Source organism: Hyperolius riggenbachi, chromosome 1, assembly GCF_040937935.1.
Source record: "Hyperolius riggenbachi isolate aHypRig1 chromosome 1, aHypRig1.pri, whole genome shotgun sequence".
Classification (NCBI taxonomy): domain Eukaryota; kingdom Metazoa; phylum Chordata; class Amphibia; order Anura; family Hyperoliidae; genus Hyperolius; species Hyperolius riggenbachi.
The window spans coordinates 648,258,335-648,275,094 of NC_090646.1; the positions used below are offsets into that span (position 1 = coordinate 648,258,335).

The following is a 16,760-nucleotide window of genomic DNA, read 5'->3' on the forward strand; positions in this document are numbered from 1 at the left end:
TTTGGGGGGAGGGGGGCACTAGACACCAGGGAACTGTGTAGGGAAGGGAGGGGGCACTAGACATCAGGGAACTGTATCTGGGAGGGAGGGGACCACTAGACACCAGGGAACCATATAGGGGAGGGAGGAGGACCACTAGACACCAGGGAACCATATAGGGGAGGGAGGGGACCACTAGACACCAGTGAACTGTATTGGCGGGGGGTACTACACACCAATGACTGTACAGTGCCGCGGAATGTTGGTGCTATATATACCAGTAATAAAATTATGGCGTTACCGGTGTGGTGAAAATAGATGCAACTTTGTCAGAATTAAATCTACCATTTTCCTCCAACGGGGTGCAAATTCTGACAGGTTGCATACAATGCTGCCTGTAGTGAAAATATTTGCAACTTCCTCAGAATTTGCAACCTCTTCCTCTGCCTTACATAAACCTTCTAACTTTTCTGCATAACACTAACACTACCCTCCACCCATCCTCTGCCTAACACTAATCACTCATCCCCTCTGCCTAACACTACCCTCCACCCATCCTCTGCCTAACACTAATCACTCATCCCCTCTGCCTAACACTACCCTCCACCCATCCTCTGCCTAACACTAATCACTCATCCCCTCTGCCTAACACTAACACTACCCTCCACCCATCCTCTGCCTAACACTACCCTCCACCCATCCTCTGCCTAACACTAATCACTCATCCCCTCTGCCTAACACTACCCTCCACCCATCCTCTGCCTAACACTAATCACTCATCCCCTCTGCCTAACACTACCCTCCACCCATCCTCTGCTTAACACTAATCACTCATCCCCTCTGCCTAACACTAACCTTCTCCTATAGGATGCAAATTCTGAATTTTTAATAGGTTGCTAAATATGCTACCACACCGGGCCCTCCAAAGCTGTTGGCAAGCGATTTTGGATGTTGTCATGGAATGGCTATTAATTACATACCTCCCAACTTTTTGTGATAAGAAAGAAGGACACTTAAGCCCGCCTCTGCCACACCCGTAATCACTCGCCCGACATACCCCTAGTCACCCATACCATAAGGATTTCAGAAGAAAAATATGTTGTTTTGTAATTCAAACCACACTGATCCTTTCTTTTCTGGTCCATTATCCTTCTTGAAAACAACAACTATATCAATTTACACTAAGCATGGAAATAAAGTTTAGAGTCAATTAAACACATTTTTCAGTAGATAAAATACCTATATATCCGCGCTGCGTAATATGTTGGCGTTTTATAAATACATTAAACAAATAACTAAATATATTTACATATACAGGGACGTAACTAGAAATCACTGGGCCCCCTTGCAAAACTTTGGATGGGGCCCCCTCCTGCCAGGACAGAGCACTCAGGGAGGGATAGAGAGGTTGGGGGCTGGACGTTGTACAGAAGAGCCTGCTGCACACTGAATAGGGACTGTCTACAAATCTTTGCAAAAATTGGGTGATTCCTTATCAGTGGCTGAGCAGATGCAGTCATTAGAACAATTGTGCAGAGAGCAGAAAGTTTTTTCTCTCCTCGCCCTTAGTTGTCAGTCACTCAGGACGGGGCCACCTGTGGCTTCTGGGCTCCCCTGCGGCTGCATCCCTTGCAGGGCCTATTGTTACGCCCCTGTACATATATCTGTACATCAGTCCTGAAAGAGGGACAAAGGAAGAAGAAAGAGGGACCGAGAGATTTGGTTCCCAAAGAGGGACTGTCCCTCCAAAAGAGGGACAGTTGGGAGCAGCTATGATAATTAGCGTACAATTTCCTGGAGTCTTGTATCTCCATTTCGCTGTAACAGCATTAGTCAGTATACAGCACAGGCACACAGAGATGGGAAAGACTGGGGAATGGAAGGCTTTCATCTCCAGCACAAGGCAGGGCAGGGGGCCGAGTGCTGCCCACTCTGCGCTGTATCTTGGGTGGGTTCCGAGATTCTGCTGTGTGAACATGTGTGGGAGAGGCTTGGATAAACATTCCAGTCCGGTCTGGGATCAGGAAGAGGGAGGAAGATGAAGAGGCTGAAGTCATATTATTCACACACAGGGAGTACATGGCCACAGAAGAACACCCCTCTGCCCGGCATTCTGTTCCCTCCCCACTGGCCCAGGCAGCCAGCAGATACTGAGCCTGCACTACCCACAGGCTGCCACCTGCAGCATCAGCAGCAAGTGTGCACCCACAGCTCTGCAGGGAAATCACAGACATAGCTGAGGAATTCACAGTGTATAAAACTGTTATACTTCAGCCTCTGGATGCTCCAGAGAGGCTTCCCCAATCCTATACTACTTACTATAAGGCACTGTAGGTGCGTGCCTACAGGCGTCTGATGTTGGAAAGGCAGATCACTTCCCTTCATTAGTCCCTCCCAGTGGCGTAGCTAAGGAGCTGTGGGCCCTGGTGCAGGTTTTACATGGGGCCCCCCCAAGAACTTTATACATAGCAATTGATACAGCGCACCAAAACTTGCCAAGGACAACCACAGTGTCAGAGGTGCAAGAAGGGGATTGGGAACAGTGTGTTAAGGATTACTACTATTCAAAGCATCTATAGAAGTGATTAATACCAGCACAGGACCAATAGAGAGCTAATACTGTGATAGAGGGTGGACCCTTCGGGGCCCCTCTGGCCCAAGGGCCCCGGTGCGGTCGCTACCTCTGCACCCCCTATTGCTACGCCCCTGGTCCCTCCCTCCTTCTCTATGCAGACTCCTGATGAGTGTGTAAATGAGAGGTTACTCACCTTGCTTGAGAGATCTCACTTCAGTCAGGGGCACTTCTAGCTACCTAATACTAAGTGGCACCTCTAGCTACTTTAATATTGGGGATACTTCTGGCTACCCAGTACTAAGGGGCACCTGTAGCTACCTATGACGGGCAAGGGAAGTAAGAGGAGAGCGACAGCTGGGGTAGCCAGAACACTTGCGGTGCAGTTTGTTGGGGGTGTGTAGGTTTTTGGAGGGCGGAGTCTAAGGTGCCAGGACATCTGTGCCTATAGGCTCCTGTTAGGTAAATCCGGGGAGGTCCATGACTCCTCTCCTGCAAGCCAGGACCCTATTTGTTCTTAGCATCTGCGTTTCCCCCTGTGACCGAGAGTGGTCACACTGCACAGGCACTAATAGCGGTCGCACCTGGCAGCAGCACAGGGTAGCAGGAAATTTGGGCGCCCTTGCTAGTTGTGGAAGTTTGGGACCTGCCAACTAAAGTAGTGTGTTGTTGTGGGTGTGGAATCACACCACAAGAAGAAAAAAACGTTCCCCCTCAGGCCAGGGTCAGAATGGGGATGATTATCACACACAAAAAAAACTCAGAGGGCACTGGCCTGGGCAGAGAATTGAATTTGACAGCAGTAGCAGGCAGGCAGAAAAGTGTGAGTAACTCAGTGACAAGAAGGGAGAAGTACAGAAACAAAATGTATAAAAACCACCTTCTCCTCTGGCGACCTGGACCCGACCTCCTCTATCCTCCTGTCTCCTCAGTCCTACACCTCCTCCTCCACAGCAGCAAGCAGCTATAGGTGGCATCTCCGACTCCCAGCCCCCAGAGTGTCCGACTCTTCCAGCCAGGACAGCCAGCCACTCGTAGCCGCAGCTCCAGGCCCCCAGCCCCCCCCCCCCCCCCCCCCAGCACAGAAAGCTGAAGAGTGAGACAGCTCACTCCGATGACACTGCAGGCACAGCAGCACAGGGGAGGACTGTGTCTGACTCCTCCAGCCAGGCCAGCCACACGTAGCCGCAGCTCCAGGCCCCCAGCCCCCCCAGCACAGAAAGCTGAAAAGTGAGACAGCTCACTCCGATGACACCGCAGGCACAGCAGCATGTTGCGGGCGGCAATGGCTCCAGGCGGGGGCGGAGTCAAGCAGGGTCAACCCACCGGGCCGGAGAGGACCTAAGCTATTTGTGTCCTTGTGCCGCTCACATCCACCGCAGGCGCAGCCACGCACAATGGCACACCACGGCCGGCCGCCTCAGCCCCTTCTCTGATTGGATACTTCAACTTGCCGGGAAATATCGCGCGAAGTTGCGATCCCCACTGCGAACCTGTCACCTGTGATATGTCTGTGGCCGCTGCGTATAGCAGCGGCTGGCCCTAATTACTTTAGATTCTGGCGGCCCGGGGGGCAATTGCCCCCCGTCCCCCTGGGCCAGTCCTCCCCTGGGTGTGGTTAAGGTCAGCCGTCCGGTAGGGTGTTTTTGCAAAGGGGGGGGGGGGGGCGGTTAGGCGTCAGGAAGAGTGTCTGTGTGGGGGGAAGGGTTAGGTGTCAGGAAGGGTGTCTGTGCAGGGAGGGGGGTGGGGGGGGAGAAGGGAAACAGATAGAGTTAGGTGTCAAGGGAAGGGTTCTTTGAGAGAGAAGGGGTTAAGTTTAGCTATAGTAAAATGTCGATATTTCATACTGATATTTTAGGATCTGTCTTTACAATTTAAAGGCTACCCGAGGTGACATGTGACATGATGAGATAGACGTGTATGTACAGTGCCTAGCACACAAATAACTATGCTGTGTACCTTTTTTTCTTTCTCTACCTGAAAGTGTTAAACAACACGTATGTAAGTGGCAGTTCCTGTCTGAGTCAGGACTGGGTCAGACTACAGTGTCACCCTCATTGATAAGAAATTACAACTATAAAACACTTTCCTAGCAGAAAATGGCTTCTAAAAGCAGGAAAGAGATAAACAGGGTCAATAGTTCATAGATTTTAGCTCTGGCATACTTCAATGACTGTCATTGAGCAAAAACAATAAAACAGTAAAAGCTTAAGGCTGGTTTCACAGTGGGACGTTACAGGCGCACGTTAGAGCAGCCTGTAACGCAGCCCACCGCACAGCAATGAAAAATCAATGGGCTGTTCACAGTGCCTACATTGCGTTACTCAGTAACGCTGCGCAATAACAGAACGTACTGCATGCAGTACTTTATAAGCGGCAGAGCCGCGTTAGACTGCTTGGACATGCGCAGTAATGTTGGGGAGGAGCGGAGAGCGGCCAAGCACATGGCTAATTAATATTCACTGCACTCAGTGACGTGCAGTGTTTACTTCCTGGAGCGGCCGCTCTGTGCGGCGATTGGCCGGGCGGGACCACGTGATGCCGCATGCGCACAAGAGTGCGCATCACGGCATCACGGACGCCAGAGTGAGCTGCCCAACGCGGCTCACTCTGACATCCACATTAGAGAGCACCAGGCGTTGCGTTAGGGGCACGTTATGCAACCATAACGTCCCCTAAAACACAACGTCCTGGTGTGAAACCAGCCTGAAAAGTAGATTTAAATATAAAATAAGACTGTGGAATATCTTAAAAAGTTATTTCTTAGGAGAATGAGGATAGATACAATTGTTTATTTCATTAGTTTATTTTCACCTCGGGTGTTTTTTAATAGTAGAATATCTGTAAATTAACCAATATTCTGCTCTCGGCTTTCCTGCGCCTTCTGAATTTCCAGGCGTCCTTTTATTAGGTACGCATAGCACAGAGGGTACACCCATGTAAGAACGACTCTGTGCTACTGCGCGGGCGAGTTGTTCTTTGTGATGTGCTTTTGATAATGGCAGCACTTTATATACGCACAATAGTAGTAATAATATGGCATACCAGCATAACAACCCTTGGAGAGCAGCCCGGCACAATCATTATTGTGCTATGGCCAGTAGGCGGGGTCAGAGAGATAATTCCGTCTTCCGTGCAAATGCAAAAATTTCATTGGGCCAATCACTACTTAGCAATCCCGATTGGTCCAATTCCAAGCTGCTCAGAATTTGCATGAAATCTGCATGCAAGCCAGGATTATTACCATCATGTTACAGGACCACTCCAGCTAAAAAATAGTAAGCAGTTGACCTGAACTCAGAACTTCTACTCTAAAAGATAAGCAACAGGATAATCACCTTTAAAGAGAAACATTTCTTTGTTACAGCTGATACAAATCCTGCAATAAATCGGCAGTGTGTCTACATCCTGCTTTCATGAAAGCAGACATATTGTTAACATCCTGTGTTTACTAATTAGCAGCTCTAACAAGGCAGTCAGCTGACACAGCTGAGGGATCAAATTACACCTTGTACATACAGGGTGTATTTCTTTATGTTTTCCTTCAGTACTGTGCAAAAGAGTTCAAGTCCACTTTAAAATCTCACAGACCCGACAAGTTTTGGACTAGTCCATCTCCTCATGGGGGATTCTCTCAGGGTCTTCTTTGTTGTCAAAAGCATTTCCTGAATGACAATTGCTAAGTCTAACTTAGGGCCGTTTCTAGACTTTTTGCTGTCTGAGGCAAACTTGTAAGGATGCGCCCCCCCCCCCCCCCACACCGATTTAGAAAGATCACACAGCAATTTACTCTGCTTCATTTAATGTTCTCTCATGACATGCTGCAGCTCAACACAATAGCACACTGGATGGCTGTGAGTCTGTGACAAACACACTGCTCACCCACAGCCACTCCATTCCTCCTCAGGAAGTTACACGCTGTACAAAAATGCCGCCCCTGAAATCTCTGCACCTGATGCAAATGTTTCACCTTGCTTCATGAGAGAACCGGCCCTGGTCTAACTGCCAAAATAGTGTGCAAGTGACTAGGGAGGCTGGCTGGTATCTTACTATTTTAGCAGTTAAATTACCATTCAGCAATTGCGTTTAAAACAAAGAAAACCCTGAGAATCCCCCATGAGGAGATAGACTAGTCCAAAACCTATTGGTTCTGCCAGATGTTAACTTCTTCTTATTTTCCCCTGAGTGGGCCTTTAACTATATCTAAAGACCATCAATTCTCTGAGGAAGGGAGCAAATTATTGATTTTATGGATTTTTTTCCTTTAACAGTCGGTGATATCTAAAATGGCCACATCACCCCCCCCCCCCCCCCATATTAATAGAATATCCACAAGTCCGTCCATGGGGGATAATCCCTTCTTACGATCGCCTTCTGCCTCTGATACCTCTGGGAAATTTGAATCTAACAAGTTTCTGGATAGCACTCTTTAATACAATTTTGATCGAGTTTATTTTTCATTCAGAAAGGCACAGATCAGATTATTTCCTACAGCAGCAGTTCTCATTATCAGCCATCAGCATGTGAGTACAGAGGACGGCCACTAGAGGTCCCCACTACATTCTCCAGCCAAGTACAGGAATCCAGCTAAACTTCTGCACTATCTGCCAACTGCAGAATGTCAACTTCAAACTCCAGGTGTGAGACCTATGGCAGCTGCCATATCTATTTCCTTTTAAACAATACCAGTTGCCTGGCAGCCCTGCTGATCCTCTGCCTCTAATATTTTTAGCCATAGACCCTGAACAAGCGTATGCAGATCAGGTGCTCTAACTGAAGTCAGACTGGATTAGCTGCATGCTTGTTTCTGGTGTAATTCAGCCACTCTTGCAGCCAAAGATTAGCAGGACAGCCAGGCCACTGGTATTGTTTAAAAGGAAATAAATATGCAGTCCTGCTGATCTTTCTGGTCTGTGGGGTCTAAATCACACACCTGAATCAAGCATGCAGCTAATCTTGTCAGATTTGTCAGAAACCTCTCATCTGCATGCTTGTTCAGGGTCTATGGCTTAAAGTATTAGAGGCAGAGTATAAGCAGGACAGCCAGGCAATGTGCATTGTTTAAAAGTAAATAAACATGTCTGCCTCCATATCCCTCTCACCTTGGGTTCCCTTTAAAGAGAAAAATGGTATAATGAATAAAATGGCTTACTGTTTACAATATTAATTTATAGATTATTTAGTCAGTGTTTGCCCACTGTAAAACCTTCTATGATTTACTTTCTGAAATGTATCACTGGTGGCGACATCATTAGTCCTGTCAGGTGATCTCTGCTGAATGTCCGTTTGCTGAGAGTTCTATGCACAGAGGGAGATATTGCTTGCTTGGCAGTTGGAAAAAAGTTATTTCCCACAATGCAACAAGGTTCACAGACAGCAAACTGTCAGGACCATGGTCCTGACATCACACTGTGGGAGGGGTTTCACCACAATATCAGCTACACAGTGCCCCCTGATGAGCCGTTTGTGAAAAGGAATAGATGGGAAAGGGGGTATCAGCTACTGATTGGGCTGAAGTTCAATTCTGGGTTTTAGTTCCACTATGGCAAAAAAATTTAAAATACAGTACATGTAAACATATGAAAGTAAGAAGTACATTTCTTTCACAGTAAAATAAGCCATAAATTACTTATCATTTATCTTCCTTTCACCTACAGTAAGTAGCAGAAATCTGACAGAACCGACAGGTTTTGAACAAGTCCATCTCTTCATGGGGGATTCTCAGCATGGCCTTTATTCTTTATTAAGACCCTCCTCAGGATTATACAAAAATGCTGACCAGCCTGCCTGATTACCTAACACTTTTTCTTTGGCAGTTAGATGGAGCAACTGCCATTCACTAAGTGCTTTTGAAAAAAAAGAAACTACTGAGAATCCCCCATGAGGAGATGGCCAAGTCCAAAACCTGTCGGTTCTGTCAGATTTCTACTACTTACTGTAAGTGACAGCAACATAAGAGAAAAGGAATTTATGGCTTATTTTACTGTGGAAGAAATGTATTTCTGATGTATATGTGTTTACATGATGTATTTTAAATTTTAACATTCTTCGCGATAGTGGTCCTTTAAGGCTGCTTTCACAGTAAGACGTTACAGGTGCACGTTAGAGCAGCCCACCGCGCAGCAATGAAAAATCAATGGGCTGTTCACAGTGCCCACGTTGCGTTACACAGTAACGCTTCACGTTATTTTAAAGTGGTGCATGCTGTGCGTTCTACACGGCTAAGCCGCGTTAGACTGTTTTCACATGCTCAGTAGTATTTGAGGAGGAGGTCTCCCCCTCCTCCTCCTCGGCCAGCCATATGGCTAATTAATATTCACTGCACGGTGTGACGTGCAGTGTTTACTTCCTGGAGCGCCGCCCTGTGCGGCGATTGGCCGGCGGGACCACGTGATGCCGCATGCGTCCAAGAGGACGCATCACGGCATCACAGGACGTATGAAGTGCCGCATAACGCGGCTCGATCAAACGTCCAGCTTCTACCACACTATGCGTTGCGTTAGGTGCACGTTATGCGACCTTAACGTAGCACCTAACGCAACGTCTTGGTGTCTAAGTAGCCTAAGGGAATCGCTTCTTCCTGAGCCCAGTCACATAGGTACTTGGTTACCTTTAAAGGGACACTTAAGTCAAACAAAAAAAATGAGTTTTACTCACCTAGGGCTTCCAATAGCCCCCTGCAGCTGTCCGGTGCCCTCGCTGCCTCCCTCCGATCCTCCTGGCCCCGCTGGCAGCCACTTCCTGTTTCGGTGACAGGAGCTGACAGGCTGGGGACGCGAGTGATTCTTCGCATTCCCAGACACCTTAGCACCCTCTATGCTGCTATATGGTATATGATATACTGTATGCTATAGCAGCATAGATGGAGCTATTGTGGCCAGGAACGCGAAAAACCACTCGCGTCCCCAGCCTGTCAGCTCCTGTCACTGAAACAGGAAGTGGCTGCCGGCGGGGCCAGGAGGATCGGAGGGAGACGGCGAGGGCACTGGACAGCTGCAGGGGGCTATTGGAAGCCCCAGGTGAGTAAAACTCATTTTTTTTGTTTGACTTAAGTGTCCCTTTAAATGAGCTAATTAGTTTATAGCGCAGCACAGTGATTCTTGCTGTACAGTAAGTGAATAGGAAGAATGAGGCTGAGCCCCGCATGTTGAGTAAATAGCCTCCTTCTGTGGTGCTTAGATGACTATAAAAAGCAGCTTGCAGGAATATCTCCTGCTAGGTACAGACAGGAAGCAGAGCTGCAGCCTTACCTAAGATGCTCAGCTATAATTTGTAATCTACAAGATGTAATTATACGAGAGGCTGTCTGTAGGAAGGCTGTTTTATATGGGGACATGGCTGGCAGTGTATTCCTTCCCCTCCATGGGGACATGGCTGGCAGTGTATTCCTTCCCCTCCATGGGGACATGGCTGGCAGTGTATTCCTTCCCCTCCATGGGGACATGGCTGGCAGTGTATTCCTTCCCCTCCATGGGGACATGGCTGGCAGTGTATTCCTTCCCCTCCATGGGGACATGGCTGGCAGTGTATTCCTTCCCCTCCATGGGGACATGGCTGGCAGTGTATTCCTTCCCCTCCATGGGGACATGGCTAGCAGTGTATTCCTTCCCCTCCATGGGGACATGGCTGGCAGTGTATTCCTTCCCCTCCATGGGGACATGGCTGGCAGTGTATTCCTTCCCCTCCATGGGGACATGGCTGGCAGTGTATTCCTTCCCCTCCATGGGGACATGGCTGGGTCGCTTTGTTACCATGAGATTGATTTGCTAAGAATCCTGGAGAAGTGACTACAAATTTAATGAAAGCAGACAAAGGACTAACATCCTGTGTTTACAAATTAGCTGCTCTGCCGAGGCAGCCAGCTGACACAGCTGAGAGATCAAATTACAATTGTGATTACTTGCAGCTGAGGGGGAATTAGGTAAGCTCTTCACTATAAAAACAAACAGGGTGGATTAACCAGCGTTTTCCTTGTGTCTTGTTCAGGTCCCCTTTAATGCTAAAATAACTATGTGAAGTTACTATGCATAATCCAGATAGAGAAGATTTAATTTACTTATCTGTACTTGCTGTAAATGTGTATATGCTGGTGAAATCACCATTCCCCCAGCTTTTTTAATATGCATGTCATGTAGGTATATCACTGTTATTTTTTGCAAATAAGGGCTTGTAATTATTGATAGACTATAAACAAACACAAAATGGAAAAAAATACACCTTTATTTCTAAACAAGATATTGTTCTTATACATTATACAAGGGACATTATTTGAATGTTGTAATAACCAGGACAAATTGGAAAATACAATGTATAGGCTTCATCTACAGTAGCATTTTTTATTTTTAAATTATAATGGCTAAAAACTGAGAATTTTTCTTTCATTATTATTCCCTTTAAAATGCATAGAAAATAAAATACTTCTTAGCAAGTACCACCCAAAGACAACCTATTTTATCCCACATAAAAAATATAGATAATTTAGGTGTGATAAGTAGCAATAAAGTTATTGCTGCATGGATGGGAAGAGCGTGAAATGTTAAAATTGCTCTAGTTTTTTAAGGAAACCAGAGCTAATATAAAAGTTTTATACATACCTGTACCTGGGGCTTCCTCCAGCCCCATGCGCACAGATCGCTCCCATGCCGCCGTCCTCCGCTGCCTGCAGCTCCGGTATCCCCGTCCCGTCACTGCCGTCAGTCAGAGCCAGTCTGTGCGCCCTCTATGTATCTTTCCTGCGGCTGCAGTCTTCTCCCTCTTCGTTACCGGTACATAGCTTAAAGAGGAACCTTATCGAAAAATAGTAATGGGGTGAAAAAATAAATAAATACAATGAGAACTTATAAAAATTGAAAAGAGATCAAGAAATGATATACAATCGCCATGTAATTCTTTCATGTTGTTTGATCAACAATTATTAGCATCTCAATGACCATCCTTAGTTACAGATAGAGATATACTACCCTCCAGGTGAGGGAGGGACTTAGCTGGGTGGTCTAGTTTAAGGGCTTACCCACAGACATAACTTCTGCAACCCCTGTCTTTATAACATACCTGTAAAGTGGGAATATACGGTACTCCCAAAAAAACAACTATTTCAGAAACTACTCTTAATTACATAAGGCCTGGAACCCACTGAAATCAGCAAACGCAAAACGCAACCGCTAGCATTTTGTCTGAGCGGTTTGCAAGCGGATTCATGCGCATTTTTGGTCGTGTTTTGCAACATTGTATTTTTTTGCCCAGCGGGTGCGTAGCGTTTTGCGTTTTTATCCTGATTGGTCCTGTGAATTATTTTTCATTTTGTTACAGTGTGCTGAACCGCAAAACGCTAGCAAAACCGCTCAGTTTAGGTTTTGCTGAGCGTTTCTGCTAGCGTTTCAATACGTTACATTGAAGCGCTAACGCTCCCAAAATGCTGCAGGTCCTGCGTTTGCGTTTCTGGGAAACGCAAACGCTCCTGTGGAAGTTGCCCCATCCATTAACATTAGCCCAGCGTTTTGGCAAACTGCTAGCGTATCGCAGTGCTGCCAAAACGCTGCCAAAAGCGCTCCTGTGGGTTCCAGCCCTGAAAGAACATTTGAAAGCATTTCCACAAATTTAAAACCTTTATTTTTACTACAGAGAGCAGAAACTTCCATATCTCTGCCAGCCGAAGCTCTCTGAGGCATGTGTCTTAACTCAGCCCCCTCCCTCTGCTGAACAGACTCATTGCCCTGGCAACAGCGTAGTCACTTCAGGAGAAAAGGAGGGAAGCAAAGGGCACACAGGTGCCTCGGAGAGCTTCAGCCAGCAGTGATTACATTTGCAGATGGACAGATAAATACAAAATCCACATAACACACAGGGAATGCTTTCAAATGTCTTTGTATGTAACTAAGAATAGATACCGAAATTTTAGTTCTGGGAGTGTAATCCCACTTTAATTAGATTTCTATTGATTTCAACTTTAAATTAGATAAAGTTTTCAATTGCAGCACCAAGATTTAGCCCCATCCCTACAGATTGCTGTACAGAAGGAAGTCGATGTGGGCAGCTTGCAGCGCCGAGGCTGTGTGCTGCTAATGTATGTATATCTGTCTGCCTGTGCCAGCGGGTATTTTGCTGGGTACATGGTGTTCTGAGGTCAGGTGGTGCTCTGTCTGCGGTGCATAAGTCTCTTCTAATCCCACCCCCTCCCCACATCGCTGACAGCTATACTAACACACCCGAAAACAAAACAAACACACCACACCTCTTGGATAAGGCCAAATCATTTATTTAACCTTATTCCTCAAATCCTTTCATGCTGAGATAATGTATAGGGCGAACCTTCATTAAAGCGGATCTGAACTCAGAACTTCCTCTCTGCTCTAAAAGATAAGCAACAGCCTAATAACTTTTTAAAGAAAAACATTTGTTACAGCTGATACAAATCCTGCAATAAATCTGCATTGTGTCTACTTCCTGCTTTCATGGAAGCAGATATAGGGTTAACATCCTGCGTTTACAAATTAGCTGCTCTGCCGAGGCAGCTTGCTGACACGGCTGAGAGATCAAATTAGAGTAGTGATTAGACACAGATGAGGGGGGATTAGACAGGCTAAACTCTCTAAATACACACAGGGGGCATTTCTCTCTGTGTTTTGCTGGTGACCTCTCGCTGGTGATGGGGTATACATAGGGGGTATAAATGATATGAGGTATATATGATGGGGGGAATCGTAGATAATGTAAAGGAGGAGGTTAGGGATAAGCATCAGAAACGGGTTAATGTTTGGTGGGCGGAAGGTTAAAATTAGGTATCTGGGGGGGGGGGGGGGGGGGTAGGTTTCAAGAAGGGATTCACATTGAGGCCTGGGAGCCACTAGCAAACCTTTTCTGATGTTACTAATGTAATGCTGTGTGCGTGTGATCCCACTTGAAGGATGTAATTTTCTAAAAATCACCAAAGCTCCCAGCAGCCCCTCTTCTGGAGGGACAGTCTTTCTTTGGGAACCCAATCCCGCTGTTTCTCTTTCTCCCTCATTTGTCCCTCTTTTTTTCAGGACTGATTCCTCTCCGTCCCACGGCGGCGGTGAGAAAGCTCCCCGAACGGCGGGGATGTAAATATTTACCTTCCCGGCTCCAGCGCAGGCGCAGTATCTGCACTCGGCTGGGAAATAGGTGGAAATAGCCAATTGCTGTTGGCCCACTCTACTGCGCAGGCGCAAGTCTCCTGACCCGACTGAGATCTTTATGTGACTAGGGGTGTGACGGGGGTGTGATCAGGGGTGTGGCAGGGGCGTGGCTTAAGTGTCCCTCTTTCTCATCTCAAAAAGTTTGGAGGTATGGATTAATGTCGAGGGGGAAGGTTAGGGTTAGGCAACAGGAAAGGGTTAAGTGTAGGAATTTGTCTTACCAATAGTGCTCACATCAAGTCCACCGGTACCCAGGGCCGGATTTGTACTCTTTAGCACCCAAGGCCACTGTCACCAGCTGCCCCCTTCAGTATAGGTAGTGAGATGACCCCTCCCCCCTTCCCTCCAGTATAGGTAGCCTGATGACCCCTCCCCCCTTTCACTCCAGTATAGGTAGCCCGATGGTTCCCTTAATCCCTACTCCCCTCCCAGTATAGGTAGCCAGCTCCCCTTCGCACCACAGCAGCCATCAGTGTCACTCATTTCCCCACTTGTCTCCAGTGCAGAAGCGTCCTCTTCCTTTCCATCTCCAAAGCTGCCCAAGTCCATAGCCGCCGGCCACAATGTAAACACGCACAGAGAGCAAGGTGGCTGCTGCACAGGCGGCTAGCAGCAGAGTACCGCAGTCAGGCACTCGCCTGATCTCCCTGGATTGCAGCATTTGCAAGTTTGCAAATGCTGCACCAGTTTAGCCTGCTGCTTTGGTGCCCTTGCTCCTGTGGCGCCCTAGGCCATGTCCTAGTTGGCCTTGGCCTAAATCCAGCCCTGTCGGTACCATATTTGAGCTTGTCAGTTAACTGTGAGGGGGGCAGGTAGTATGTGTCCCTGGCCAAAAACCACCACGATTCCCATCTCTCCTCCCCCCACCATCATCAAGCAGAAGCCCACAGCAGTCACTTAGCTGCCACACCAGCTCCTCCACTACACCGCTGCCCTTTCCTCAGAATGCGAAACTACATTTTTATTTTTTGCAATGTTGTACTTTAAATAGAATAGAGTATAAGGCAGCAGAGGCAGCGGCTCCTCTGAGCAGCTTCCCAGCCCTGTGGCCAGCTGGAGAGAATTACAGCCAGACTAGAGAGAGAGAGAGGCCTGGAGCTGTGCTGATAAAGGTGGCAGAGGGTGCCAGTCCCATGCAGCCTACTTGTACAGGTGGACTGGCCAGGCTCCATGCCAAATAGTTTTGGTTTACAGGGAGTGGTGGGAGTACATTCTTCAAACCACTCCTAGGAAGCTCTCTCCTCACACAAATCAATGACAATTTGCAGTCCACACCCCCCACAGCAAGCCTGCCTGATATTTTTCCTACTTTTAGTACAAATCAGCACTTCTCCTGCACTGGCTGCCGGCTACAGAAGGACACAGGAAAGAGGTCAGTGTGGTGTTCTGTGCTCCAGCCTTCAGCTATGTCTGTGGCAGATGGTGAGAGATCTGGGGATTGTCTATGGAGGCATAGGGGAATCCTGTACTGCTATTCTGCATTGCAATACTGGGCTAGGGGGACGACAGCGGGGTGGTGAGGCGAGCGGGGCGCAGAGGCGGATTCATCAAGGCGACTGCTGGAAAAAATTGGAGCAAAACTGATGCAAGAGCAGAGTGGATGCCCAGATCAGGGATTCTGGATTCTGATTGGCTGCTCTGAGTTGCTGCTCTAGTTTTCATAAATCTGCCTCCATCCCCTCCTCCATCCTCACTCCCCCTTTCCCTGGGGTGAGAGGCTGGGATCCCCATCTGCCAATCAGCAATCGCTGCTCAATGCTCTGACAACTGAAGAGAGAGGTATATGGAGGCTGCCATATGTATTTCCTTTTAAACAATACCAGCTGCCTGGCATCCCTGCTGATGTGATTGGCTGCAGTAGTGTCTGAATCACACCAGAAACTAGCATGCAGCTCATCTTGTCAGATCTGACAATATTGTCAGAAACACCTGATCTGCAGCATGCTTGTTCAGGGGCTATGGCTAAAAGTATTAGAGGCAGAGGATTATTATTATTATTGATTTATAAAGCGCCAACATATTCCGTGGCGCTGTACAAAGTAAGAAACAAACATGGGTTACATAATACAGACAATGGTGTACACTAATATACAAGATACATAATTAGTGACAAAATACAAAAAACCGATACAGCATACAGAATACAAAATACAGAAGTGGTAATGACAGTGATAAAAAATAACATGATGAATAAAATGTATAATGATTTCCAAGACACAAAAGGGGGAGAGAGCCCTGCCCTTGCGAGCTTACAATCTAAAGGGAATGGGGGAAACAAGAGGAGGGGTAGTATACGATAAAATATATAAAGGCAGTGTGTTTTAGGATACCTAGTAGGAGTGCAATTTTGGTCTTATGACAAAGGGAAGTGGCCTAAGGTATCGCATATGCTTGTCGGAAGAAATTTAGTTTTTAGAGAGCTTTTAAAAGTAACAAAGGTTGGCGAGTGACGGATGTGTTGTGGGAGGGGATTCCAGAGAAGGGGTGAAGCTCGTGCAAAATCTTGTAAGCGTGGATGTGAAGAGGTGATTCTAGAGGAGGACAACAGAAGATCGTATGCAGATCTGAGATTGCGATTGGGTTTGTATCTGGAAATTAGTGAGGAGATGTACCGGGGAGAGAGATTGTGGAGAGCTTTGTAGATTAGGGTTAGGAGTTTGAACTAATTGGCAGCCAGTGAAGAGCTTGACAGAGAGGGTCAGCAGAGGAAGATCGGGAAGAAAGATGAATGAGGCGAGCAGCTGAGTTCAGTACTGACTAAAGCGGGGCCAGGACTGGACGAGGATCAGCAGGACTGCCAGGGAACTGGTATTGCTTAAAAGGAAATAAACATGGCAGCCTCCATATCCCTCTCCCTTCAGTTCTCCTTTAACCTCCTTAGCGGTAACACCGAGTCAGGCCCGGGTTAGAAAGCCACAGCTCAAAGTGGTAATACCGAGTTTAATCCATCGGAGGTGTGGAATGTGCAGGACTGCTGCAGATCTGTCTAGCAGTATGATTTTTAGGGTGTAAAAGCTTGAGAAAAAATTGCACTGCTTTTAGAAAATAAATTT

General features: G+C 47.1%; 1 protein-coding gene across 2 annotated transcripts in view; it reads left to right on the top strand.

The window, feature by feature from the left end:
* The window catches only part of ZBTB7C (zinc finger and BTB domain containing 7C), a 187,890-nt gene that overhangs the window by 14,718 nt on the left and 156,412 nt on the right, over positions 1-16,760 (top strand). The window contains exon 1 of one of the 2 annotated variants that reach the window (XM_068251390.1): positions 15,011-15,079. The exons of the other annotated variant lie outside the window; for it this stretch is intronic. The gene's annotated coding sequence lies outside the window, so the exon portion shown is untranslated. Of the gene's footprint in view, positions 1-15,010; positions 15,080-16,760 lie in introns of those variants that run through there. 2 annotated transcript variants of the gene reach the window in all.